Below are 13,954 nucleotides of genomic sequence, written 5' to 3' on the forward strand. Positions count from 1 at the left end.
TTACTGCAAAGAACAGTGACAACGTTGCTTGTGTGATTGAATGATAGATTGACCGACAACGGAAAAAAATGTAATTTTACTACAACTTTTTCATAGACATTCACTTGCATCACATCATTTCAACCGACATCCACTTGAGAATTGGGATTCGCTCTACATATACCACCATCCATTTTTGGGTCGACTATGCCATTCTATTCCTAATCCAATGCACGAGAATATTGATAAGCAAATAGGAGAGACAAGTCTCTAAATAACATTACATGCTAACAAACTTCAACGATCAAGTCATCTCGAATTCCTCAGCAAAGAATGAAGATTTATAAATCAAATTAGGTTAGTCCTTAGAATAGATCATAGGCGGAAGTCAATTGTGAAGCTACATATGCAAGTAAGTAGTTTGATAAGAATAACTAAGCTGATACGTCTAAGTGATACTGCAATATTGTTGATGGTCGTGCCTAAGGATTTCAATGTGCTATCACGGGTTAAAAATTCATTAATAATTTAAAAAAGAATCTTTACCACATCATTGTATATAACATAAAGGGATAATACGTAGAAACACTCCTAAATTATGGTAAAATTACCTACTACACACCTAAACTATGCTGGGGTCTATTACCCCCACCACCTCCACCCCCACCCCCCCCTCCCCCGGAACTTGTTTTTGGTATTATTTACCCCCCTTGAACTTATTTTTTTGTATTGTTTACCCTCTTCACTATTTACCTAGTAAAGAAAATAAGTTATAACGTAACATGTGCAAACATGCTCTACTTAAAAAAGGGGTGTTGATATTTTTTTCATTTGCCCAATTTGTCTTCCTCTTGTTGCAGGCCCAATCATTAGCATATTGAGCCCAATTTTGTTCGAACCATCCCACTCTCTTCCTACTTCAAAAAAAAAAAAAAAAAAAAAAAAGAAATCAAATAATTCGTGTAAACCAAAAAAAAAAAAAAAAAACCTAAGAACCTAAGAACTAGCCTAGCTACAGCTTACACGTGCGGGAGGGTGTTAGAAAACTCATTTATCCTTCATCAGTTGTGTTCAGATGTTTAGATGTGTATATACTATTTTGGGCCACTCCACCTGTTCCCGTAAGGTTTTGGATTTAGGTGCTTGGATTCTTTCGCACAAATAGATACATATATTGAGAAAACTAAAAACAATGTTTTTACCTTTTTTGTTGCAAATAACGTTGAAGTGACTAATATAATATTGTGTGGCAGAATTATGGGGCAAATCTTCTTTGGCAATTAATGACCAAACTTGCACCAAATTAATAGTGAAGATGTGGCTATTTGCCAAAGAATATTAGCCCACTAATGCATCCACACATAGTTTGAAGTCTCTCTTCACCAATTGCTTTGATTTTATGAACATTTCTAATACTATGAAACCCTTTTATAGCAAGGTGGAAAATGTAGTATTTTTTCATTGGAGTATATGTTAAAGCATATACTCTGACTACAAGTCTTAAGGAATCATGCATTTGAATTTTGAAGTGCAAAATCTTAGCACATTCTTTCCCACTTAAATGTATTTTACAAGAAATAATTTTTCAGTGACTATTGACAAAGCATGAATTTTGAATTTGTGGAGAATCTATATAATTCTTTCAACTTAAAAAATATGATTTAAGGTTCTCTTGATGCACAACTAACTAATCTACATTAACACTTATCTTTGGAAAGTAGCCCCCCATAGAGGATCGTCACTAAAACCTTATTTTCTGTAGTGTGATAACTTGTTTCCAATCAAACGACCCCTTAGTGACTTAAGATTAGAAAGTTTGAGAGAGAAAGGATAGGAAAATGTTTTTTCTAGTGTTTGGTTGGTCAAAATATTGTGGCAAATAGTTTTCTTTAAGAAAATAAGTTCTTTAGATATATTATGAAAATAACTTCTCTGGTGAAAATTGGGAAAACAAGTTTTACAAATGGCATTCCACGCTGATTGTCTCATATCCCCACACCCCACACCCACCTCCTCCCAACACCCTTACCCCATTCCCACTACCCGAGCCTCATAGAGTTTGCCTAGATTCTATATAAATGCTTTTGAGATAATATTTTCTGCTTACTTACCAAACATAGAAAATAAGTACTAAGGCACTAACTTATTACTATGAGAAAAACATTTTCCATAGTACCAAACACACCCTGAAGGCCTAAAATTGCATGAAGGTATCTGACTTAATTACATTTTCTTGATGTTTAAGGCATGTGTCTTGAATTGTACAGCTCAATTTTGAGACAAAGAGTTGAGTTGCTGACTCTTTACTATTCCAAGAGACATGAATAAGAATTAAATAGAGACATGAAAAAATAGTTGAAGTCGAAGCATCTGAACTTGCATGTGGCTCAATTTTACCTCAAGAATATCTAATTTATGAATTCGCACAACTGTCACAAGTAAAAAAAAAAAAAAAAAAAATTAATAATAATTCAAAACTCAAAAAAAAAAAAAAAAAAAAAAGAAAAGAGCACATTCCTAAGATTCAATGGCACATTCTCTTCTATGAACTCATTGTTTTTGTTTTTGACATTCCTCGAAATGAAGTACATATTATGGTCCATTGTTCATTAATTTCATTGTGGTCTTTGATATGTTCAGTGGTGGGTCTCAAGAATATCTACTTTATGAATTCCCACAACTCTCACAGGTAAAAAAAGAATAGGAGACAATTCAAAACTCAAAAAAAAAAAAAATTAAAAATAAAATAAAAAGAGCACATTCCTAAGATTCAATAACACATTCTCTTCTATCAACGCCCATCTCTTTAATGAGAAGGCAATTTCTTCTTTGAGATTAGTAAGCAAGTTACAAACTGCAATTTTGTGCAGGTAAAAGCTTACTTCTATCAGGTATTTACACCAAATAAATTACAATAGCGTTCGAAGCAAAGGAAAAATGAAAGGGTCAATTATGATATAACATATCAAATGAATCTTGCAATCTTTAATAATGTCATTTCATTTCTATAAGAGAATGTCACTAGAAGTAAAATGAAAACTTTGAACCAAGAAATTACTTAATATAAAAAGACAGCATTAAAAAGAAAATAAGACACATAGATTAAAACGAGCTGAATTTATGAATAGGAATTTCTGCAAGTCTTTGTAAGGAGATTCCAATATAATATTTATGGTACTAAAAAGCATCTAAATCACCAAAAGAGAGAAAAAGAAAAGGTCAATACTTCTTATGTCTTCCAAGTGCCTTTAAAGGAATTCCTAAACAAAGCATATACCAATAATATCCCTCCTCTTTCCCTTGGCATATCCAAATTAACTATGGTGCAAACCAATATACCACCCTTATATATAGCCTTCTCTTCATTTTATTTGGAAAATCAAGCATGCATGCATGAGATTGCTTAGAATAAGCTTAAAATCTAAGCATTGAAGCAAATGGGAAGTGAGAAATAACAGTGCAATTCTCCTTTGGCAAACGAATTAATCTATATATGCATGCAAACCCCATATATTTTGCATGACATTATATTATTTTTGCCAAAGGAGAATTGCCCTGCCATTCTTCTCCTCAATCACTCAGCCTAAACTGTTTTAGAGATGCTCAACCAAACAAGTTAGTTGTCCATATATAAAAGCGGATTGAGGGTTTAAACTTTAGGGGTTCAAGCTCGGAATTCTATGATAGCTCGCGATTGATTTATCAGGTTCAAAATCTATTATTTATACTTATTTAATAAAAAATTTCATACATAACAGGTTCCGAGATAAAGCTATTGAATTGTCCTGTCATTCTTCTTCTCCATCACTCAGCCTCAGAGATTTCGAGCTGCTCAACCAAACAAGTTATATGCATAGAGGCTTGATTGGAGTTTCAAAATTTATGAGTTCAACTTCGAGATATATAACAGCTCGATTATCCAGTTCAGAATCTATTATTTTACTTGTTTCGTGAGTCTTTTAACAAATATTCAAGGTCCGAGTTAAACACCATATAAAAAGCCGGAATTTGCTACGAACTCCGTTGCTAATATGTCGATACATTGCTCGTAGCTAATAGAAACCCCCCCCCCCCCCCCAAAAAAAAAAAAAAAAAACCCAAACTATCGCTATATATGATTAGCAAGAGTGTTGTTTAATTACATAATTTGTCTGTTGCTTATTCTATTTTGTTTTACTGAAAGCTATTAGATTCTTTAATCTATATACAATAAATTTTCTATCTTTTAGGAAAAATCTAACTTTTATATTTAATTTCTTTTCATGACTTAACCTTGTTAGACCATCTCTTATCATGATTTTCGTAGTCGTTGCAAACATATTAGTGATTTATTAAAGTTAATTTATTTTGGTTTAAATACTATTATCGCAATGGTAACCTCACGTACACACAAAAAATTATAGTAATTTATGGAAGTTTATTGTCACTCTAAGTTTGTGGTTTTTCATTTTATCATGCTAAAGAATTGTAATTATTAAGAAAATTATTTTCACTTTTTCTCAAATATAACTTAAAAAAATATATTTATTTAGCTATAAGATTTTGTTTCAAATAATTTAATTTGGCTAAAAGATTACTATTGCTACAACAAATTTCAACTCATAGTAAAAAAATAATGATTAGCTACGAAATTTTATCACAACAATAAACCCATGGCTATATCACTTTGTCATTATAAATAATTATGGATATTAAGGTGACTATTGCCACAGATTTTTAGCACTCAAAGCAAAAATAATTGTTTAGCTACAATATTTTTAAAAAATAACTTTTTGTGGCTAAAAGGTTAGTATTGCTACAATAAGTTTCAATTTGTGGCAAAAGTTAATGATTAGCTATGAAATTTTTCTATAGCAAAAGATCTCTGGCTATATGATTTAACTATTGCCACATTTTTTTTTTTTTAATCTTGAAGCAAAAGTATCTAAATAGCTACAACATTTAGTTTCAAATAATTTATTGTGGCTAAAAGGTTACTACTGCTACAATAAATTTCAACTTGTGGCAGCAGTTAATGATTAGCCACGAAATTTTAGTATAGCAAAAGATCTGTGGCTATATCATTTAGCTATTGCCACAATTTTTTATATCTTGAAGCAAAAACATCTATTTAGCTACAACATTTTGTTTCAAATAATTTATTGTGGCTAAAAGGTGACTATTGCTACAGTAACTTCTATTTCGTGACAGAAACTTATGATCAGCTACAAAATTTTATTGTAGCAATAAAGTTGTAGCTATTTAGGTAATTATTGCCACGATGGTTAGCAATCATAGCAAAAATGAGAAATTAGCTTTGTCAATTAAATTTTCGTGGCTAAGAAATTTTACGAGTTTGTAGATAGCTATGAAATTCAATTTTTTGTGCACATTTTATGTAGGGCTACGATTTTTAAATTCATAGCTAAGATTTTGTAGTTATATATGCCTTATGTTGTAGTGTGAGCCCATAACTTATACACTAGATTTGTCACATAATTTATCCTCATCTGATTTTTGGTTTGTTAGCTTCTATATTGCCCTGTCACTTTTCTCCTCAGTCACTCAGCCTCAAAGATTTTCGAGATGCTTAATCAAATAAGTTAGCTGAATATAGAAGCAGATTCAAAATTTCAAAATTTGAACTTTACGGGTTCTGTAATCTTCTTTTTTCTTTGCATGCAACTAGATTTCACTTCATTTTACAGTAATGCTCTTATTTAACTAATCATTATATGTCAATGATGCTTAAATTTAGATGTCCTATATATGGAGAGGCGTATAAGCGTGGAAGATTGACTATTTATAAAGGGTTTAAGTTAGTGTAAATAAATCTTTTACACTATGGGTATATTCTGACCCTTTAAGATTGCTTTTGAAATAGAAAATTACTACATGCAATTAGATTTACATCGTTAGTGCATATAATAAAAACTCCCTTAGTTCACTTTTGAACTTTACTTGTCAAATTATATGGACTTTGACCTACTTTTTAAAAAGTATTTTTTATTATGTTAATAGGGATAAGGCACAGTTACCCCCTTAAACTTTGACCAAAGTTGCTACGACACCTCTTACCTTTTCAGGGGTTCTATTGCCCCCTTAAACTTTTTTAAAACTAAATAATTACCACCCTAAGCCCTGACGTGACAAGGAGAGTGTATTTCACTCTCTTTGGGAGAGTGAGAAGCACAAAATCTGACACGTGTCATTTTTTAATTGAGCACTTCACATTTGATTACACCTAATAAATTATCATTAAGGTTTAAACTTTTTTCCTACACTGATTTTTTTTTTTTAAAATGTGGAAAACTTAATTTTTTTATTAAAAATTTGTACTTTCTTAAAATATGAAAAACTGAATTGTTTTTAAAAAATATGAAAAAATCATTTTTTTAGATAATAATTCTAGAAAACTGATTTTTTTAAGAAAAATGTGGAAAACTAATTTTTTTTCTATATATGAAAAAAATCTAGTTATCTAGATTTAGTTTTAAAAAATAGTCTTTCCACATCTTAAAAAATAATTAGTTTTTCCAAATTTTATAAAATTCAGTTTTTTCACATCTGACAAGAAAAAACACTTTTTCCAGATTTTTTTTTTAAAAATAATCCAAATTTTATTTGAAAAATAAAAGTGTTCTAAAAAATGAAATCATAAAGATCTAGATTTTAAAATCATTTTTTTAAAATCCAATTTTTCATATTTAAAAAAAAATCCAATTTTTCCTTATTTTAAAAAAAATCCGTGTTTTCAGATTTGTTTTTTAAAAAAAAAACGGATTTAAAAAAAATCCTATTTTCAGATTATTTTTTTTTTAAATCCATTTTTTATTATTTTTAAAGAAAATTCAATTTTTCAATTTTTTTATAAAATTGCCACATAAGCGAAAAATATTAAAAAAATAGAAAAGAAATAAATACACATGTGGCAAGGAGAATGTATGTCACTCTCCCAAGAGAGTAGATATCGTTACTAGGGGTGGTAATTATTCCTTTTTAAAAAAGTTCCCGCAGTAATAGGATCCCTGAAAAAGTAAGGTGTGTCGTAGCAACTTCGGCGAAAAATTCGGGGTAATAGTGTCTTATCCCATATTAATATGAATGCAACTTATAATATAATTTTCAAACATCTAAATTTTAATTTTAAAATATTAAAATAATCTAATGCAATTTAGCTCTGAAAATTAATCAAATCGACTATGGAGAAGCAAAACAGTGACAAGTTAAAGTGAACTGAGGGAGTATATGCTTCGACCAATTAATTAAAGTTTTATTGAACTTAATCATTTTTCGTGTTATCTGATCTTTTGTTAATGCCTGTATTAAAGCTATGTTATTATTTCAAGAAATATCACACTATTTACGAATTAAGTGTTAGTTATTACTCCCTTCGTCTCAAAATAAGTGTCATTTTAGCTCTTTTCACATCTATTAAGAAAAATAATAAGTACAAGATATAGTTAACTAAGTTACCATATTTATTACACCCTCTGTCCCAATTTATGTGATACACTTTTCTTTTTAGTTTGTCCCAAAAAGAATGATACATTTCCTTATATGGAAATTATTTAACTTTAAGCTTTACCTTTTACGCTAAACGAGATGAATTATAACCACACAACAATCTTTGGCTTGTTTTAGACCACAATATTCAAAAAACTTCCTTTATTTCTTAATTAACTCCGTGCTCAGTAAACTATATGACATAAATTGAAACGGAGGGAGTAGATTCTTTGACAATTGAGCAATATTAAAGAAGATTACTTCGTTAAGAGCATAGTTGAAAACACTTGCCAACTTTAATCAGTAACACATATTTTGGGATAGATTTTTTAAGCTAAAAGCATAACTTATTTTGGGACGAAGGGAGTACTAATATTATTTCTACTTCTACTATATTAGAAGAGTGGTTGGATCGTCGTTCACCCACTCTTCTATAATAGTAATTTTTTTTAAATTTTTTTTTTTACTAGATTAGAAGAGTGGGCTCTCTGTTGGATACCTAATTATTTTATAAAGTGTGAAATATTATAATAATCATGTTTGACTGATGACATTCATGCTTTCTCTGGTATTTTGCATATGATATTCAATATTGTATTAAGGAATGAATGTATTTAACAGATCGAATGATCTTTTTTTGTTTTGTATAGTGATGTCGGGGACATGGTTATGATGGTTATAAATAATTCTTGGTTGTGGTGGTGTTGGTTGTGTTGGAATTCTGTTGTAGTCTTTGGTGGGTATATTTGGGTGGAAAGAATTTAATTTGCGGGTCGGGACGGGTGTTTTTTTAAGTTAAATTGGATAATTAATGGTGAAATTGGGGATTCTATTAACTGAGGGGTATATTTGTGTACTTTCTTAACGGAAGGGGTATATTTATCTACTTTGACTAACGGAAAGAGTATATTTATTTACTTTGACTAACGGAGGGTATATTTAACTATTAAACTAAAGCAAAGGGGTATATTTGACCCTTTTCCCTTTTATAAATATAAAAAAAAAAAAAACAATCAGAGAATGCAAAGGAGAGTAAAATAAATAAAGTATTGACAAAGAAGGAAAATGAGGATAAAAGTCACTCCCTCCCTTCACTTTTATTTGTCCACGTTGACATATCAGGAGAATTTTTTTTTTTTCTTCTTCTTATTTTACCTTTCACATTAATTATTCATTTTCAAATCATTTTCTAAGGTTAGTGAGACTATACACCAATAAATATGGATATTATGATAAAATATATACTTCATTTATTAATTATTAAAGAGTGTGAAAAATAAAAAGGGGACAAGTAAAAGTGCACGGATGGAATAAATATGTGTAGGAGAATTAAAATTGAAGTGCATATGTATATACATGAGAAGAGAGTAAATACTCAATATTATGACATATGTCCACGTGGGATAAAAAAGTAGTTGGTTAAAGTGTACAATGTATATAACTTTTTAGTACAAATTTGCATTGCTATTGTTCGTCCTCTCTTCACATTTAAAGTATTGAAAAAGAAGGAAAAAAGGGATAAAAGTCACTACCTCCGTTCACTTTTACTTGTCCATGTTAACATATCGAGAGAAAGAAATTTTTGTTCTTATTATTAATTTTATCCTTCACGTTAATTACTCATTTTCATATCATTTTCCAAGGCTATTGAGACTCATTTTCATATCATTTTCCAAGGCTATTGAGACTTACATCAATAAATATGAATATTATGGTAAAATATATGTTAAACCTCGGAAAAATTTTCGTTGATGCACAGTGAGTAGGCTAATGAAGAGCACGAAGTATATGATGTTTCGATAAGTAAGTAATGATTTTGATGACCTTAAGTAAGATTCAAAAGACATCCGATGTTAAAGCGAGAAAGTTGCCAAGAGAAGGCAATGTATACGATAAGTATGGAAAAGGATTTATGAGTAGCAAGTTGATGACAACTTAATGAGGTTTTGGGAAGAGTTATAACGCCCCGCGATTGTTAATGAAGTGGTAACAGCAAGGCATGTTAAGAAGGTTCCATAAGGATCGGGTAAACGGGGCCGACGGAACAACCGAAGAGTTTCAGTTTCACGGCATTTCCACGACCGTGAAACTTTGTACGGATCGTGGAGATAGGTCCGTGAAAACTACCAGCAGAGATGGTGGCTGGCTGGTGGTGAACCACGACCGGAACTACACGGACGACATCATGTTCCCGCGACCGTGGGGAACAGTCCATGGAACTCCCGACTTCGGCCGAACTCTTCCAAGTTTATAAACGTGATCCCAACTTCATTTATTTCATTCCACACACTTCTTCATCTCTCTCAAGACTTTTAGAACATTCCATACACTTCATCTACTAGAATTCAAGGAAAATTGATGATCAACTTCATCAAACCAACAAGAATCAAGATTTGTGAAACACTTCAAAGTCATCTAAACCAAGAAATCCCAAAAAGGGCGGTGAATTAGGGTTTTTGGTGTAAAGAAGGGAATCTCCGCTCAAGACTTATTCTACCATCATCTAAGGTAAGTTTCATGGTAATCTCTGTGGTGTTTAAAGTAGTAATAAGTTGAAACACTTGGGTGGTACAAGAATATGTGAAATGGGTCATAAATGTGGCAATGTTGGCCAGAGTGTTGAGTAGTAGTTTGGATTGAATCATGAATATGGGTATGTTGTGACTATGAATACGTTATAATTGACATTTAGAACATGGAATAAGTATTATATGTGAAGAAACATGATAGTGAATTATGATCATGATTTTGGAGAATTGAAGGGGGATTACCAAATGTAGACAATGCAAATAAATGATGATTGTTGTTTATGATATTGTGATAGTTGTTATTAACGTTTGGGAGTTGATATGGAACATGGAGGAAGTTGTATAAACAAAGGAAACGCTGCCCAATTTTCTCTAGCTTTAAGAAACATGTTCTTATGATTGTTTAGCTAATGTCGATACGAACTCTCTTGAAGGTAAAGACGTGAGCATTAAGGAAGCAGTGCTAACAGAGTAGTTAAACGACAAAGGTATGTAAGGCTAGTCCTTTCTTTCTAAAGCATGACTACATGGTATGAATCCTCCTATCTTTCTATGACTTCTCTACACATATGTATGTATCGGAAATGATGAGTCTACGTTATAAAGAGCTCGCATAGAGATAAAGTTAAGAGGTATGTTATAAATATGATGATGAGCCCAAGCTCTAGATACTAAAACTTATATTACAAAATTTCTACAAAGCTAATGACCTTCGTGCATTCTTTGCTATTATTCATTGCTAGACCTATCTTATGATGTTAGTCTCTTTCCTTCAAGGCATGATTTTCCACCTTTCCCGGGAATTTCCTAAATACCGAAGAACTAGGAGTCTACATTCATGAATAGCCATATGAGATAAAGATAAGAGATATATTATGAGCACGATAATGGTGACGATGAGTGTAATTACAAGAAGGCTATATATGTATAAGGTAAAGAAAGGAGGTGGAACTTGAGTATGATAATTGATGTTGATGAGATAAAGTCTATAGAATCCTAAAGTGAGATATGATGCCCGAAGTCAAAAGATTAAGTACGGTTCCGTCGGTGCTTCTTTCATGTACACTCACCTTAAAATGTTAGTCCCTTCAAGGTGAGATACGATGATTTGATTACTCCATAATGTAATCGGGGTTCCACGACCTTATGTCACCCCGACATAGCTATAGTTGCCTACGAGTCCCAATGTATGTTTTGATGATATATGTGTATATATATATATATATATATATATATATATATAATGTCACGAAGTTATGATAAAGCCATGATATGCCTATAAGATAATTAATAATCACAAGTCTATGATATGTATGATGATGTTTAGCTTATAATATACCTATGAAATGTATGATGATGAGTATACGATGATATGATTCCACCGCGCCTAATTGGCCGGACATGTCACCGCTAAGGCGGGCTGCTTGTGATTCCACCGTGCCTACATGGCCGGACATGTCACCGCTACGGCAGGCTGCTATGATTCCACCGCGCCTAGAAGGCCGGACATGTCACCACTAATGGGCTGCGTGCGACTACACCGTGCTTAGAGGGCCAGACATGATCACCACTAGTGAGCTGCATATGATGGGTACACGGACGCGGGCTAACGATGATGAAGTATGAATGATATGATGATGTATGAATGGTATGATGGTGTATGTATGATACGATGATGCATGAATGGTATGATGATGTATGTATGATATGACAATGTATATACTATGGAAATTCATATGATATGCTACGTATGATATATGTATAAAATGTATCCATTCGAAGGTTATGTCCTCATCTTATGTCTTATGATTTCTACTACTATGTTCATTCCATTCATGCCTTACATACTAAAGACAATGTTCGTACCGACGTCCTTTTTCCTCGAATCGTGTTCATGCCCACGAGTAGGCGGGGAGAGCCCGGGTGTAGATCCATAGGAGTTATCACAGATGACGGAGCCCTCCTTTATTCGAGGTGTTATCTTGAGACATTATTTTTGGTACATATATTTTGGGCACGACGGGGTCTGTCCCGTCCATATGTCTAGTACCAGTAGAGGCTCGTAGATACGTATGTGTGGGTAGTACGGTCACACGGCTTTCATGTATATGCATGTATATATATTATTTTGATAGTCGAAGGGCTTATGTTTATAAAAGTAAATATTTCTTCAAATGATAATAGCTTTCTATGATTGTGAGCATATATTATGAATGAAGGCAAGACGAGTAATAGAGCGAGTAGTGCTCGGTGGTTAACCCGGTACCCGTGCGCGGCCCCTAGTCGGGTCGTGACAATATATATCTCTCCGTCCCATATTACTTGCCACTTTCTCTTTTACACGACCCTTAAGAAATCATAAATAAAATATGTATTTTACTATCTTACCCCTATCTCTCTTCAACAAATACATTCTAATCAAAATTGACTATTTTTAAGAACATTTATTACTACGGATAAAATGGGAAAGATTTAATTAATTTTATCTTGGTTTTGTAAATGAACAACTAATTTGGACATATATTTTTAGTAACGTGTCAAAGTGATATGGGACGGAGAGGGTAAGATGGGAAATATTTAATTAATTTTATCTTGATTTTGTAAATGAACAAAAATTTGGACATATATTTTTATAATGTGAAAAAGTAATATGGGACGGAGAGAGTATTTCATTTATTAATTCTTAAATAACTTGAAAAATCAAAAGCGAACAAGTAAAAGTGCACGGAGGAAATAAATATGTGTCGGAGAATTAAAATTGAAGTGCATTCGTGTATAAATGAGAAGAGATATTCAGTACTATGACATATGTCCACGTGGGAAAAAAAGCAGTTTAGTAATGTGGCCGAGTAATATGGGACGGAGGGAGTACTTCATTTATTAATTCTTAAAGAACTTGAAAAGTCAAAAGTGAAAAAGTAAAAGTGCACGGAGGAAATAATTGTGTGGGAGAGTTAAATTGAAGTGCATACGTATATACATGAGAAGAGAATAAATATTCAGTACTATGACATATGTCCACGTGGGATAAAAAAGTAGTTGGTTAAAGTGTACAATTTATATAACTTTTGGTACAAACATTCATTGCTGTGTTAGTCGCTCTTGAACACACACACACACACACACACACACACATATATATATATATAAAAGAAAATGAAATGGACTCAAAAGTAGTACTCCTTCCGCCTCAATTTAAGTGCCTTACTTTTCTTTTTTGTTGTTGATAACGTCCAAATCCACTCCTCGAAGAGAAAGTGTACACGGTCGTATATAATATAATTTACCCAACTATGAGTCGGGGTCGATCCCACAGGGAACAATATAATAGGCGAATAAGAAAGTAAGGAACTTTTCGACTTCTTATTTAAGCCAAACGATAGATAATATCTTGATTTTTTTGAGAATTATAACTAATCGCGGAAATGTAAACTAACACTAGAAAGCAAGTAAAAATGATCAATGGCCACAAAGATGAATAGGAGATTACCTCAAGTAACGATCCAATATATTTTACAATTTTACAACTATGAGCGGGTTTATGTTAATAGATAATGATTTTAAAATCTCATTGAAAGTCTCTCAACCAAATCAATGAATTTCACTCTAAGCTTTCTCAAAGCGCTTAAGTAGTGTGATGTTAAACACAATCAATTCAACCCCAAGTTAACTATCGCTATCTCTACGCTCTCAAGTTATTAGATGGATTTAATGACCCAAATCCTTGCTATCTTACTTTTTTTCCAACTTTCTCACTTTCTTTCTCAAGCAAAGTGAAAGTACTTAGGCACAAATAATGTTTGCAACTATTAAGAGACATTTAAGCACGAAGAGTTGATAGAAAAACATTAACCCACTTCATTAGAAATAAAAATTGTTCAATACATAAGCAAAACAAGAGTTCAATCCAAAACTTGGACAATGAATATTTTCATAAACAAGATTCAAGTAATGAAATGGAA

The sequence above is a fragment of the Lycium ferocissimum genome, chromosome 11 (genome assembly GCF_029784015.1).
Source record: "Lycium ferocissimum isolate CSIRO_LF1 chromosome 11, AGI_CSIRO_Lferr_CH_V1, whole genome shotgun sequence".
Lineage (NCBI taxonomy): Eukaryota > Viridiplantae > Streptophyta > Magnoliopsida > Solanales > Solanaceae > Lycium > Lycium ferocissimum.